Source organism: Camarhynchus parvulus, chromosome 11 (genome assembly GCF_901933205.1).
Source record: "Camarhynchus parvulus chromosome 11, STF_HiC, whole genome shotgun sequence".
NCBI lineage: Eukaryota > Metazoa > Chordata > Aves > Passeriformes > Thraupidae > Camarhynchus > Camarhynchus parvulus.
This window is the reverse complement of record NC_044581.1, coordinates 342,183-357,849: the sequence shown is the minus strand read 5'-3', so window position 1 is coordinate 357,849 and position 15,667 is coordinate 342,183. Positions and strand designations below refer to the sequence as shown.

Sequence of the window (15,667 nt, the reverse complement as noted above, 5' to 3'; positions counted from 1 at the left end):
ATGTAACGGGTTGAGACGTTTTTAATGTTCTGAAAAACCCAGGTCTCCTGAAGCCCTCTTGGGAGGGAGGAGGAGAATCATCCTGGGTCAGCTGGTTTGTGTGCTGTCAAGGCACAATGGTGCTGGAGCTGGGGTGTGGCAGCAAAAGCCTTCACAATCCTCGTAGCTTCAAGCAGGACTTTTCTCTGTGACTGCTGTGAAAATGGGTAAATCCTACAAGTAGCCACTCTGGGGAAGTGGCATTCTGCAGTGAATGCTCATGGAGACAAGGAAGGTGATCTTGGCTGAGAGGGTTGAGAAGGGACAGCAGCAGCAGCTGAGGGAGAACATGTGGGTTTTCAGAAATGTCCCTTGAATTCCCATCTGGGTCTCATTGCTGTTACACCTGTGAGTAATGAGGATCTGAAATAAACCCAAAACACCCCAAGAGCGTGACAGGAGATTTTTCATTAAGAGTTAAATTCAGTCTTGTGGAAAAAGGTGGCCAGTCTGTGACCCTGGTGGCCCAGCAGAGTGGAGAGCATGGAGCACGCTCCCCAAAGGTCACAGTGACAGCAGGAGCGTGGCACTGCCACACCAGCCCGGGGGGACAGCAGGGACAGCAGCCGCGTGCCCAGGAAAACGTCCCCAGTTCCAAAGGGCTCTTTGGGCAGGGCTCTGGGTTCTGAGCTGCTTAAATGCAAAATGAGCAGAGAGGGGAAACCATCCGTGCCCTTTGTGATAGACAGAACAACCTTGAAAACCTTGTTTACTCTAGAAATTTCTGTTTGCCTTGTCTTTTACTGTACAAACCTTATCTTTCCTGTCCGGCTGCCCAGATTAGGACATGGCAGGTACTGGGAGGGCAGGAGCTGGCTGGCTGGGACGGAAAACGGCTTGGTGACCATTTTAAAAAACTAATTATTTTGAAGTAAAAGTCCTGACAAGTCACTGAAAGGAAAGCTCGATTTACAAATATTTTGATTTCCTTTAAGCTTGTTGGTTCTTCAACAAAAACTGACAGCAAACAAGACACAATTTCTTGATCAGTATGAGCTGTCCCGTGGCCTCGTGTGCCGCAGTGGAGTCACCCCATTCCCCTCCTGCTCCGTCCCATTGCTGTGCTGAGCGCCGCTGCTGGGGCTGAATGCTGTGTGTACCTGCTCTGGGTGTACCTGCTCTGGGTGTACCTGCTCTGGGTGTACCTATTCGGTGTGTACCTGCTCTGCGTATACCTACTCTGCGTGTACTGCTCTGCGTGTACCTACTCGCTGCTGCCTGCAGCATGTAGGAGAGAGCAGTGCTGTCTGGAGATAGTGAGTAGATATTTGCTTGTGTAGATGCATCTCAATCTGTTGGAAGAGCTCTGATCACACCTTAATTAGTCCTCTAACAATCTGCAAAGGTCAGTGCCAATTGCCTGTTCATTTACATTTGTAATTGTGATGGTTCTTGATTGCGCATTAGTCGCAACTCGCTCCCTCCCACCCTGCAGAAGCGCAGGCAGCCTGAGCAGCCGCTCCAGGGACACGGGGACCTTTGTCCCTGCCTGTGCCACACCTCAGCCCTCTCCAAAACTGGGTGTCTTTTGGGGAAGAGCATTAGGATCTGCCCTCCACTTCCAGTAAAGGGATGATGAAGTTGTTGGCAGGGAAATTATACGGACATCAGGCAGGAAACCCAGTCCTCCCTGAACTGGATAATTAAAGACAATTAAACTTTTCTTTGTGCTTTGAGGAGTGTGCTCATTACGCAGGAGATGGGGGAGCGGCTGGAAGTTCAGCTGGTTTGTTGATCAGAGAGAACACAGCTTCAGGGAAGGGGGTATTGTCCTCTCAGGGTATTTGTGAACATCTCTGGCTCTGGTATCTGAGCTGCTGCCACTGCAGATGTCAGCCCCTTGCTGCAGCAGCATCTGTGTAATGTTACCCATAAGCTAATTGATTTTTAATGATGGGGGTTTAGAGAAGAAAAAAAGTAAAGAAAGAGTGGCCGTAATAAAAACCAAAATGTTCTCAAGATGTTGGATGAATGCACTTACAGCTCATTAGATAATGACAGAAACAAATGTGAAACAACCTGCATCGAATTTTGATTCTGACTTCGGAAGTGTTTCTTTCATCCCAGAAGGCATTGAGCACCACACCCCTCTCCATAGCTCGGGCAGTGTGCACAGGGTCCTTGGTCAGAGGGGATTTCTGCTCTGTGTCCAGCCCATGTGCCCCTGCTCTGCCCATAGTATTCCTCTCCATGTGCCACGCACACAGCGGGGCTGTTGGGCCCCCAGTGCTCAGCCTGTGTCCCCCCGGGCAAGAGCTGGTTGCACTTGACGTGTTTGCTCCCTTACCTGTTTCTCCTGGCTCCTGTTTTCCATCCCTGCTCTCCCTTTCCATGGTGTCTTCCTGTGGGAGGAGCAGAAGGGCTTTGCCCACTCTCCCCAGGGTGTGGGACAGACATCCTTTAGGTGTCCGTCAGCTGGCCACGCTCCTTGCCTGCACCAGCCTCTCCCCTGTGCCGCAGAGGGCAGTGCCTGTGGTGGCCACAGTCACAGCAATCCTTCCTGGGTGTCACAGCAATCCTTCATTGCTGCCAGTTCCTTGGCCACCATCTCCTTGCAGCAGGGATTCATTCTTGCTGGGGCCCCTGCAGCAGGGGCAGGGCAGGTGCTCTGGCAGCCCTTGCTGGACACCCAGAGCTGTGAGCAGCCCCTTTGTCCCGGCAGGACGGGGGGCTGGGGAGGCTGAGGAGCCACCTCTGCCCCTGTGCCAGCCCGCAGCAAGGCACCGGCCAGGCTCCCTGCCCCAAACAAGGGGTTACAGTTATTTTGGGGAGTACCTTTACTGCAAAGCTCTGCTCTGAGAACCCCTGGAAAGCTGCTGGCTCCTTGGAAGGGGGGCACGCCTCAGAGCCCCTGCTTTCCCCTCCCTCTGCCCCACAGACAGAGCTGCACTGCCTGTCCACATCTCCCTGGTGTGTCAGTGTCTGACCTTTCGCAGGGCTGGGAGCTGCAGACTGCAATCGGGATGTGAATCTTTAATGAAACCAAGTATGTAAACAGAGCTACAGTATAGCCAAAGCAGTATTCAGATGAGAAAACCCCACGTGGTTTAAAAACGTTGGTTCCCAACCTCAGCATCACAGCTCAGCCTGACTCTGCCTGTGTCACCTGCAGACAGCAGGGTGCTCATTTGGTTGCTGCACCTCTGTGCACTGAGTCATGCGATTCCTTCATCATCATCAAGCATGGAGTAATTATTCATGGAGTTTGTTACAGCAGGGGTGTGAGATGTGCCTTTGGGGTGGATTTTTCATGCTAGCAGTCTCTCTACTTCCAGTAGAACTTGTGAAGTGAAAGTTGGTAGTGATAAATTACATTTCTCCCTGCTTAAAATAAATTTAGTGGGATCTGATGTCCTCCACTTGGTCTCCATTAGAGACAGTGTGGTCATTCTTAATGACACCTGTCAGTCTCCAACTTCTGAATGGAGGTAATTCAGGGTTTTGGAAAGAAATCACCAGTTTGCTTTGTAATCTCTCCCCAGTTTTTCATGGGACTTCATTTCACACAGCAATTAAAAACTTACCAAGCAGATGACCTGTATAGTGCCTGCAGGAGAAGATCACACGGAGCCCGTGCTGCAGCATCTGCCACTCAGAAGCACTCTGCAGCTCTGGCTCTGCTGATGATGCCACAGTTACATGGCTGAAATGTGTGGCCCTTGCAGAGGGCTGGGGAAGTAATTTCCAGGCTTGTCCTTGATGGACACATGTAATAATTGCCGACCCATGTTACAGCCTGAGCTCTGTGTGCAAACACCAAGTGCTGCCCAGCTTCATCTGTAGCTCTTGGGCTTTTTACCTCTCCCTCTCCAAAACTTGGTACTGCCTTTTCCCAGTATGTGCTCTGTAAGGCCCGAGGGCAGGGATCTGTAGTCCCTGCTCAGCTTTGTTTCCGAAGTGCTGAATGTAAATCCAGCCAAGCTATGGTGTGTGCAGGGTCAGAGCTGGGCGAGCAGCCGCAGTTCTCGGGGCGCTGGGGCCGGGCAGCAGCTTGTCTCGGCTGGAGATCCCTTCCTGTCATCTCCTGAGGCTCAGGGACGAGACCAGGGGTTGTCCTGCTTTGGGACAGCGTTCACCGTGGTGCAGTAGCACATGTGGCCCAGCAGCAGAGGCAAACAGCCCTGGGCCATGTGTGTATTGGGCTGATTGAACTTGCAGTTCCCTTTCCTGCAGCAGTTCTGATCTCCCTGCCAACCCCACCAGCTACCCCCACATGCAGGATTAGCTCTTGTTTTCCAAGATCTTGTGTCACACGTGTTCATTTAGAGGACAGTTTGTTGCCTTCCCCTTTGTTGTTCTGCTGAATCTTGGGATTTTTTTCATTTTTTGATGGATTGAATGGCTTCAGGACCTTTTACCTTTCCAGCAAGTTCCTAACAGAGTTGCAGTATTTCTGGTGAGGTCTCTCCACTGAGGGCCATCCCAAGTCTGGGCAGATGACAGAGTCTCTCCTCCATGGTCAGGCAGAGAGACGGGGGGAAGCTCTTGGTTCTGCTTTAGTTTCACATTGCTTTAATGGTCATTGAAATGCAGCAAAAGTGTTTCTAGCAGCCGTGGATCATGGTGGCTGCATTCAGTTGGCTCCTTCAGAAGGCCTGAGGACATGAGGAGAGTCCAGCAGTTTGAGAAACTTTTAGGGGTCTTGTCTTTCCTGGTATTGTCCTGTAACATAATTTCTGTCTGTTCCCTCCTTGCATCCTTTCTCCCACCTACATTTTGGAGAGCCCCATTCCCATCCCAGCAGCAATTCCCTGTCCTTTTCCATTTGGGACACCATGGGGCTGTTGAGATCTGGGTCCAGAGAATGCAGGGATAAAGTTGGTTCTCTTTAATATCTGGCAGAAGGAGATTTCCTTTGGGTTTTTGTTTTTTTTTGGGGGGCTGGTTTTGAGTTTAAAGTCAAGAGCATTTGTGCCTTAGCTCTGCTTTGACCAACCCGCAGCACAGAGATAATCTCGAAAGGATATGAAAGGTTTAATCATTTTAATTTTGTTTTTATTAAAGTTGGTTGTGCCTTTTTTCCTGTGCCCCTGGTAGAGGGGGGCTGTAACAGTGGCCTGCCCAAAGGCTGCAGCATCTGCTGAATGAAAGGGCAGCAGCACCCAGCCGTGGCAGGAATCTCACAAACTCCATCCTGCTCCACCTCCTCTTGTCCTGGGGAGCTCATGGCTTTCATTAAGCAGAAAGAGAGGAAGCTCTGACAGCTGACTTGTTCTAGGATGTTTTTCTTGTTCAACTGCATCTTAAAGCCCTTTCCACTTAGGAAAAGTAAAGGAGGAAGTATCACCAGATGCTGCAGTACAACACTGCGAGGCTCCCGGTCCCTCCTCTTCTCTGCTTTCTTCTCTGTGTTCAAGCAAACTCCAGAGCCACACTGAAGCCCAGCTCTCAAGAGCCCAGTCTCCCTGAGCTCTGTTTCCCTTGGGACTCAAGAGTGGCATCCCTGTCTCTTGGAACTCTGTCCCTGAAGCTCTGCTGTCGATGCCCAGGGCATGGTGCCCACTGCACCTTCTGCTTCTCTTCCCTGTTTCTCTTTTCCCCTTTCTCCTGCACAATTTAGAATAGGGAACTATTCTCCTGAGGACTTGGAGGTGACTGTTGCCGTGGTGTGGGTTAAGGACTGAAGGTCTCTCCCTGTGAGGGGTGAATCAGTAAAGCTTTGAAGACCTTGCAGGTCCTGCAGCATGTCCCCAGGTGTGTTGCAGCAGGTGAGATGTCCATGTGAGTGACATGGGATTCACACTGGTGGCAAGCTGGCCTCTTGGTGAAGGTCCCATCAGTGTGGCTGTGCTGCTTCTGTCCCAGACTCGCCCCTGCTCAGGGGCTGTGTCTGAGCAAACCCCTGCTTTGATCTTCTGGCGGTGCCATGAAGAGAAACAAACTCTCCAAAATCTTAGACATGTTCTCCAGCAACTGTTCCTCCACTTTTAGCCCTGATTTATGATGTCTCTCTCACAGACTGTTGCAGCAGCTCCTATCCAGCACCTTCCCACAGGTCTCACTCTTGTAGCCATTGCTGTGCTGCTGTTTTCTCCCTTGCTGTGGTGCTGGGCTTCAAATTAAATATCTCTGGAGCAAACATGCCTCCTCCTGTGTTCCCAGGTCAATGAGTTGAAAGAGTTGCCTGGCTGCTGTGCTGTTCTCGGTGTATTAGTTTGGAGTCTCTTCTTCTGTGCCACTGTTGACCTGAACTGGGAGGGGCTGTAGGTTCAGCACAGAGCTCTGATGGTCCCTCAGTGCCTTGTTCCCTGCTGGATGCCCAGTGCCGCCCTGGCTGGGGACAGGGGCAGAAAGGAAAGGTCACTCACGTTCAGCTGGGCACAGGGTTTGTGTTCAGAGGCAGCAAGGCTGTTTGACTGGTTTGTGAGTAAGCAGTGGAGCGGGGGAGACCTGGAGCAGCACACTGGTGCGCCTGTTTGGAAGGTGGGTTGGAAGCCTGCTGCCACCAAACATGCCCATTTGGAGTTACAGGCTTCAGTGTCCTGTGTGAAAGATCCATTTGTTTATCAAAGCTGATACAAGCCTACAGGGTCATGCCCAGCACTGTAAGAGAATGTCCTTGCACTCCCCCTCTTCAGGGAATAGCCTTGCAGGGCATCAGCTCCTTTCCTGGTTGTTCTGCCTTGTCCCTGCCGTGGTTCTCTCATAGTTCATTCTGCTGCAGGAGCACATGTCTGATGGTCTTTAACTGGCAGAACTGAAGGAGGAGCCCCCCTGCTACCCAAACCTCACCATGCAAACCCAACACACTGCCCAAAATGAGAAAGTTGAGACCTCTGTTCAGAGGGGACGTTGTGACAATAGGGAGTGCTCTCCTCCACCTCTAGTCTGTAGGTTGTGGATTTAATTGCAAGAAATATACAGCTTGGTTTCTGAATTGGATTCCTTTTTTTCTGTATGAGCCATAGGCAGAATGAGATTCCATGCATTTTCAGGGGCATGATTTGTGAAACAAGGTTTTGCAGCAGCTGGCTCAGGCTGGCAGTGACCCCTGGCCTGGCTCGCTCCAGCATTGCCTGTGCACGTTGGGCCACTCTCCTGTGTCCCTGCTCTGGTCTTCTGTCTGCCTGTACTTCTGAAATGCACTTGCTCCTGTCCCTCCTGCAAGGCCTATTGATCCTCTGGTGATGACATTAACGTCCTCAGAACTGCCTGGCAGGGAGCTACCACATGCATTTATTTTTCCACTAAAACTCTAAGATTGGCTAATAACGTGCCTGTCAGCACCAGTGTCCTGCCTGCTCTGACTGCTTCAGAGGGAAATCTGGGGGCCCATAAACAAAGAATAACCTACCCAAATTGAGGTCTCATCCGTGTTCCTACTAAAATTCAGTTCATGCCCTTAAGCAAGAGGGTTTCTTTTTTGTCCCAATACTCAGTTTGCTTTTCTGAGTTGCACATCTCAATGCCTTTGCCATGTATTTTGTTTTGACCTCAATGATTTCTTGAGGCCACAAGTTCCAAAGGTTAATTGGGAGATTGGGAGCTGTATGAGAAATTATGATCTGTATTTGCTTCCAATTTGCATTTTTTCCCTTTTCCGTGTCAGTCCTTCCAAGAGTGGTGAGTGAGAGAAGCAGTGTTGGTCTGACTCCATTGAACCTTCACTTGGATGCTCCTGTGAAGGCCACCTTCAGCTCCAAGAGCCTGAGCCCCCTCCTTCTCTGTACTTCCTCCTACCTCTTTTCAGGCTTTTCATTCATGTGTGGTCACTTCATTAAATACATAGCAGTGGTTTGGGTTTTTTGGTTCTGTCCTCCACAGGTGTTTGTCCCCTGTCAGTGTGTCAGGTGCAGGCCTCTGCTGGTCTACAGGGATGTGCTGCCCTCTCCACACGGTGCACCCTGGACATCCCCACTCAGTGCCCCAGCCTGGGGCCCCACACCCCTGCGTCTCAGTGCTGCTCTGGGATGGTGTGTGGGGGGCCCTGCATGCCCCGGTCGCTCCCCAGGGTTAGGGTTTAGGGTTAGGGCACCAGGGGCACAGCCCCATGTGGCTGCCCATCGCTGTGTGCAGGCACTGCTGCACCTTCTCTGGTTACCAATTAGGCTGGAGCATTCTGGCCTTTTCCATCCTCTTTTCATGGTGATGAAGGTTGAATTAGGGCTGAGTGTTTGGGATTGTTCCTTGGCCTCCACTGCTACTTTGCTGCCTCCTTTGTGGCCAAACAATGGGATTAATTTGGCCTTTGCCAGCCCTGCTCAGCGCCAGCGTTCCACTCCACTTGCGCAGCCTCTCCCTTCCACAGCACCTACAGCTGGCTCCTGTTCTGTGTGTGTGGTGTGGAGGGGCTCTCGTGCTGTGTTTGTGCTGGCCTGGCAGGGTCAGGGCCTGCTGGTCTCCTCCTGCTCCAAGGGACCTGTCAGGAGGTGCCGTGCGGGGCAGCAGCCCCTTCCCTGCCTGCACAGCCCCTTCCCTTCCTGCACAGCCCCTTCCCTTCCAGCAGCAGCCCCTTCCAGCAGCAGCCCCTTCCCTGCCTGCACAGCCCCTTCCCTTCCAGCAGCAGCCCCTTCCCTGCCTGCACAGCCCCTTCCCTGCCTGCAGCAGCCCCTTCCCTGCCTGCACAGTCCCTTCCCTTCCTGCACAGCCCCTTCCCTGCCTGCACAGCCCCTTCCCTTCCTGCAGCAGCCCCTTCCCTGCCTGCAGCAGCCCCTTCCCTGCCTGCACAGCCCCTTCCCTTCCTGCACAGCCCCTTCCCTGCCTGCACAGCCCCTTCCCTTCCTGCAGCAGCCCCTTCCCTTCCTGCAGCAGCCCCTTCCCTGCCTGCAGCAGCCCCTTCCCTGCCTGCACAGCCCCTTCCCTTCCTGCACAGCCCCTTCCCTGCCTGCACAGCCCCTTCCCTTCCAGCAGCAGCCCCTTCCTGCACAGCCCCTTCCCTGCCTGCACAGCCCCTTCCCTGCCTGCAGCAGCCCCTTCCCTGCCTGCACAGCCCCTTCCCTTCCTGCACAGCCCCTTCCCTGCCTGCACAGCCCCTTCCCTTCCTGCAGCAGCCCCTTCCCTGCCTGCAGCAGCCCCTTCCCTGCCTGCACAGCCCCTTCCCTTCCTGCACAGCCCCTTCCCTGCCTGCACAGCCCCTTCCCTTCCAGCAGCAGCCCCTTCCTGCACAGCCCCTTCCCTGCCTGCACAGCCCCTTCCCTGCCTGCACAGCCCCTTCCCTGCCTGCAGCAGCCCCTTCCCTGCCTGCACAGCCCCTTCCCTTCCTGCACAGCCCCTTCCCTGCCTGCACAGCCCCTTCCCTTCCAGCAGCAGCCCCTTCCTGCACAGCCCCTTCCCTGCCTGCACAGCCCCTTCCCTGCCTGCACAGCCCCTTCCCTTCCTGCAGCAGCCCCTTCCCTTCCTGCACAGCCCCTTCCCTGCCTGCTGCAGCCCCTTCCTGCAGCAGCCCCTTCCCTGCCTGCACAGCCCCTTCCCTGCCTGCAGCAGCCCCTTCCCTTCCTGCTGCAGCCCCTTCCCTTCCTGCAGCAGCCCCTTCCCTTCCTGCAGCAGCCCCTTCCCTTCCTGCTGCAGCCCCTTCCTGCAGCAGCCCCTTCCCTGCCTGCACAGCCCCTTCCCTGCCTGCACAGCCCCTTCCCTTCCTGCAGCAGCCCCTTCCTGCACAGCCCCTTGCCTGCCTGCAGCACCACCTGGCAAGGACGAGCCCTGTCACAGGCAGCTCACGGGCGCCTGCCTGCCAGGGGCAATCATGCAGGCATAAACTCGGAAAGTTGCTAAGCTATGAGCAGTCTTATGAGCATTAAAAGTGTCCTCTTTGCCAGAAAGGTCATTCATAACTTGGCTGCGCCGCTGATGTACAGTCAGTGATATTGATTGATTAATGTATAAAAAGCACCAAATCCATTTGCTTCTGTGAAAGAGAATAAAGTGCAGTCGACTCTCTCTTTATTTTCACCTCATCCTTTTGTTTGAAGGACGTTTTTTTTTCTCTTTTTGTTTTGCCAGCTAGGTTTAAGGGGGTTACAAAAAGCCAGTTTCTGCCAAGTAATGCGTTCACAAAGGGAACATTGATTCACATCAGTGTCGCTTGAATTACCCTTAAAGGTTTGCCAAGGAGTTGTTCTTATATTAACCTTCTGTTCATCAAAGACGAAATAAATAAATAAGTCATAAAATCAGCTTCACTGCCCCTGCTGGAGTTGGATGCAAAACAGGAATTTCTCATGTTTGGAATTTGTGCTCCAGGTGCTGCACCTTGGCCCCTGTCCCCAGGCTCTTGGCCTTTTCCCTCCTGCAAAGCTGTTCCCCCAAGGCCCCAGTCTGAGCTGGGACGAGTGTTGATGGTTTTAGGGAGGGGGGCTCCTGCAGGGGAGTATTTTCAGAAGGATTTTGTATAAAAAGTTAATTTAATCATTGCAAGCATAACTAGAATGATTTCTGTGCCGGACAGTGAGACCCAAGGCATTCTGCCCTGGCCAGGGTTGGCATTCTTCTTATTCACCCAAGGTCTTGTTTGTTTTTCTGGACTTATTGAGCCACTGGTAATTAATTCTGTGGGGTTGCCATTTTCCTCTAGTTAATTCTGAAGTGGGAGGTACCTTGGTGCCCATGGAGCTTTTGCAGCAATATCTCTCCTTCCCCTCTCTCCAGGTGCCCCGGCATTGTCCATGTGCATCCCAAAGTGCCCTTGTCCCCTGTGTGGGCAGCGAGGGGCTGCAGGTGTCTGTTCCTTGGGTGGGATGGCTGGCCCATGAGTCCCAGAGATGGCTGTCCTCTGCAGCAGGAGCTCTGTTGCTTTTCTTCAGTGCTGTTTAATCAAACCTCTGTATTTTCACTTGGTCCCTGTTCCGAAACTGTGCAGTGCTGTTCAGTGACATTTCTTTTCTAGAGCAGGAGTTTCTTTGGCTTCTGCATGTCAGGTAGCTGTGCCCATCACACTTAGCCAGCAAACACAGAGCTTGGAAATCAACTCCCCTTGGAAACATCTCTGCACAAGGTGTCCCCACCTGCCTGTCATAACCCACCATCCCCAGATCAAGAGCCCATGGCAGCCCTTGGCAGCCCATGGCATTTCAGATAACCTGAGCCATCCCACCACAAGGGCTGCCCTCACTCTTGGTTTCCAGCCTGGCTGCATCTGGTGGGCTCCTTGGCTCCCGAAGCACTGGCTGGAGCCACAGAGGAGCTCAGCTCCTGAGTCCTGCTGAAACCTGTGGAAGCCCTGTGCTGGCTGCGGCATGAGCAGCCTGAAGTGCCCGTGGTCACATGCACCAGTGCTGTTCTGGTGGTGCTCTGCACTAGTGCATGAGGGTACCATGAGTACCTGAGGTCCCACCAACCTCCTCAGTGCTGCCAACATGGCACTTTTATTCCAGCATCTCTTACTGGTGACGAGTGCTGGTGATTACCCTGCCAGCTGTGAAGGTGCATGCTGGGGTGAACACCAAAAACGGCAGTGTGCAGGATCCCTGCAGGACGTTCCTCCCACATGTGTCTCTCTCCTTTGCCTGTGTGGTGCACATGCTGTGCTGGCCCTGGACCTCGTGCTGCCCCATCCCCAGGGGCAAACCCACAAACCCGGGCACAGCTGACAGCAGGGCATGGCACCTCACGCCCAACGAAAAAGCCTTTTCCCCTGTGACTGCTGTACAATCCGAAAGGAGAATCATCCTATTTTTTAATCTTTTTCTGTGACTGTGGGAGCAGCGCAGCCGGCCGAGGCCCCCTCCCCCTCTGGTGAGGCAGTGAGGATTGGATCAGATGATACGGAGTGTGCATGCTGAGAATGAATCCATTTTCTCTCCTCCATCTCCCCAGAATAAATTAGAATTTGCCTGATTTAATAAAATGGCTTCATGTCTCTGCCATCTTTTCTATTTCCCATGTGCTTCATCCCCACCCCCCTGCAGAAGAGCAGCTCTGGCCTGTGTCGGGTGCAGTTTGAGGCTGCTGTGTGGGGTCAGTCGGCACCACGCGCTCCGCCTGCCCCGGCTCTGCCCAGCACAGTGCAGGATTTGTGCCTGTGCCTCCCTTTCCTTATTGTCCAAGGCAGCGGCTGTAATTGCTGTTGAGGTCAGTGTAATTTGCTGTCCATGCATTGTAAACCTGCCCTCGCGGGGCTGTGGCTGCCGTGCAGTGTTTGGGGACAGGCAGGGGCTGGGCACAGGGACAGCCCGGGTCTGCCCCAGCGCCGTGCTCTGCTCTCGTGTGTGTGTGTGTATGTGAGAGAGAGAGCACATGGAGCTGCCACGGACCCCCAGGAGGGGCCAAATTTGGGTGGCTTCACTACAGCCAAACCTTTTTCCCTTGCCTGGATCTGGTGCTTTAATTCCTGTTTCCTAGGCTGATTTTTTCCTTTCCGTTCTGACACTAATTGCACCAGGCGCGTTGGGAGTGGCGGCTGCTGAGCGGTACCAGCTAAATGTTAAGAAAGGTTTTAAAAACAGACTGAACTCTTCCTTAATGAGGCTCAATCGTGCTCTCCTCCGGGTGGTTTTGTTTTGCTGATCTGTCAGTTTTTCAAGGATTTAATTGCACTTTTCTCATATTAGTCTTTGAAATGGGGCTAAGCAGCTTTCTCTAAAATGCAACACAAAAAGGAGAGATGCTTCCCTGTTTTCTTGCTTTGCTTTCATCACTCCAGGATCATCATCTGCCACTGGCACCAGGGACCCCACAGTGATAAAGAGTAAAACCTGTGAGAGCACAAGTGAAGGGCAGGCTGCACTGCTGTGGTGGCCCCTCAACTGGAAACCCTTGCCAGTGGTTCTCTTTGCTTCCCAGCTCCTCTGGCTGTCTCCAGTTGGGTCTCTACTCATGCTAATTCTGGAAGACTTTCCTAATGTTGGGTTTGAAGGGAGAAGCAGGAGGCGAAGGCTGAACTGGCTTGTCCAATGTAGCTCATTTCCAGCAGAAATGACACAAAAATGAGTCAGAACCAAGCAGTGCTACAAACTCTGGGAATGGTCATAGCCTCCTGGAGCAGCGGAGCTTGGCAGAACCTCTGGAGGCCTCTGAGGCCAGGCCCTGCTCAGAGACAGGCGGGCCAGAGCTGTCTCTGCTGGGGTCTGAAGCATCTCCAAGGTGTGGAGACACCCCCAGCCTCTCTGGGTCCCAGGGTCCAGCTGCTCCAGCACTGGGAGCGCAGGGCAGGGGCTGCCAAACAGATGATGCTGGGATGGGAGGAGGCAGGAGAGAGCAGCCCGATGTATCTGTGAGGCTATTATCTTCATGGCGTAGAGAAGACATGCTGGAAGCAATCAGCAGGCAGTTGCTAATGGCTCCCCTCGCTGTGCTCTCTGCTCTCCTCACGGGACAGGTTGCACACAGCCAGGCTGCGCAGGCGCCGCCCCGCACGCGCTGCTCTAACCAGTGCTTTGTTGTGCACAGAGGCACAAAGCTGCTGCTGCGTTTCCTGAGGATGCTCGTGAGCAGCAGAGCAGTGACAGCTCCAGGCCACCTAGCAGTGACTCTCCCTTAGCCTGCACTTTATTTTTGCATCTCCTTGCAGTTACATTTCTTATTTTTCCACTTTTTCTTCTTTTCCTCTAGGTTTGTTTCTTTTCCTCCTTCTTTTTTCATGTTTATCCCTTAAATATTTCAGTCTCTTATTTCTAATCTCAGCATAACAAAACCTGTTTTCTTTTCTTGTTCTGATGTGTGCCTGCCTCCCTATGAGCTCCCAGCACACCTCCCATGAGGATGTAAAATCTAAGAACCAGATCTTTAAGATTTCAAAATAAAATAAAAGTAAACTCTGCTTTAAAAACACTTTAGCAGGAAAGCCAGGCTAATTGTAAATCAATGAGTCTTAAAATGCAGCATTGATCTCCAGTTAGAAGTTTGAAGGGGAAAGCAGTAATTACTGTACTGAAGGTAGATTTTTTTTTTTTTCTCTTAGCAAATTCTGGGCAGAAGGAAGGCTCATTAGGGCAGCACTTCAGAATCTGAGTAATTAGTTTAAAAAGTACTTTTGTGGTGTTATTCCCATGGCTAGAAATTATTGGAGTCTTCACAGATTCATAGTTCTGCTCTGATAAAGTTTGATTTATTATTGTGTTTGGTGGGGAAGATCCTTCCCACACAGTGACCTGGGTGAAGATCCGGAGTGGGGATCAGGCCAGGAGGAATTGCTGTGGGTACGTGGGGCCTCTTGCCAGCAGGGGAACCTCAGCCCAGTAGGATGGGATTGGAGCTCTTTGTGAGCAAACTCTGGCCAATTCCCCAAAAGAAAACAGAGCAGACATCTGGGAATCAGAACAGAGGCTCTTACTCCTTGTGAGCCTCAGTGGCCTCCTGTCCAGTTCCTGCAAGCCCCTTCTTGCTCATGGGGCAATGGCTCAGATCTCTGAGTCTTTGTCATACCGCGACCAGCTCTGTGCAGTTTCATCCCCTGTGCCACCCTGCTCAGGAAGGCAGCACTCGTCTGCCAAGGCTGCCAGGCTCACATAAGTCTGTGGCATTTCTCCATGGGTTTTCCAGCTAATTCCTCCCATGAGCAGTGTGATCCTGCTCTCCTTTTCCAGGCTGAGGCAGAGGAAGTGGCTGCAGGCACCGCCTGGGATGTGGGTGCAGCCTCATGGGACATGGTCTGCGTTTGCTCTGGGATAGGGAAGAAGTATCCAGGGCTTGTTGTTCCCTAACAAAATTATGCTAATTTGGGGAACTGACCCTGGAATTAACATCAGTCCATGTGCAGGAAGGCTTTGCAGTATGGCTGGTGAGCCCATCTGTCCTTGGGGAGCAGGTTTGTGCTTCTGCCAATCTCCCCAGTGTGTTAAATTGGGAAAGTTGCACAGTCTGACTTGTCAATCCCATACCTCTGGCTGTGGCTGTTCCTAGTCGCCAGACTGGATAAATATTTTCACAGAAATGATTCAGTTTGCAGGGACTGTCATAGATCTGATTCTGCAGGGGAGGAAAGGGGAAGGTCTCTGGAGGCAGAAAACCCTTGTGTGGCAGAAAGCCTGCTGGGAAGTCAGCTCAAGAAGAATTAGAAACCCTTTAAATAAATGCTTACTTGACATGACTCTGTCTCCCCCAGTCTAACAAGCAGGGAAGCGAATGGCAGCCGCTGGCCAGAAATTGATTGCATTAATTGATATGCCAATAAGAGAGCTTGTTACATCCGCCATTGGTTAGGAGGCCGGCTAACAAGTCCCGCTGATCAATGGAACCAATAAAGATTTCATCCATTAATGAGCAACATGGTAATTAATGTTATCCATAAACCAATTAGCCTGGGTAGCTAATGTGCTGGTTAGCACAGTGAGTGGTGGAGCCGTGGGTGGCACAGGCTGGCTGGTGCACAGGGGACATCACCTGCCCTGCACAAGGGGGACATCATCACCTCTCTGCTCTGGAGGGGACGTCCCTGCCCAGTGCCACCTCGGGGCTTGGAGCAACAGCTAGCTCACTCTGGGCCTCCCAGAGCAAGGGAGCTGGGAGGGTGGCTGGTGGGATAGGTCACAGGGCTGGGAAGGGGCATGCTTCTCTAGATTTTCAGGGCATTTCAATTATTACTTTCACTTTTTGTAACCTTTGGGTAACACATGGGCACCTTTAATTCTTCTTACATGTTTTTGGAGATGCACAGGTTTCTGTAACTTGTGTAAGGCAGCATTTGGGTTCTTGCTCTGTCCCTGGGAAGCTGCTGGAGCCCCTTGTCCCACCGCTGACGCAGATGCTGCTGGGC

At 52.4% G+C, this 15,667-nt stretch overlaps 1 protein-coding gene across 1 annotated transcript in view; it reads left to right on the top strand.

The window, feature by feature from the left end:
• The window catches only part of ZFHX3 (zinc finger homeobox 3), an 81,820-nt gene that overhangs the window by 28,113 nt on the left and 38,040 nt on the right, over positions 1-15,667 (top strand).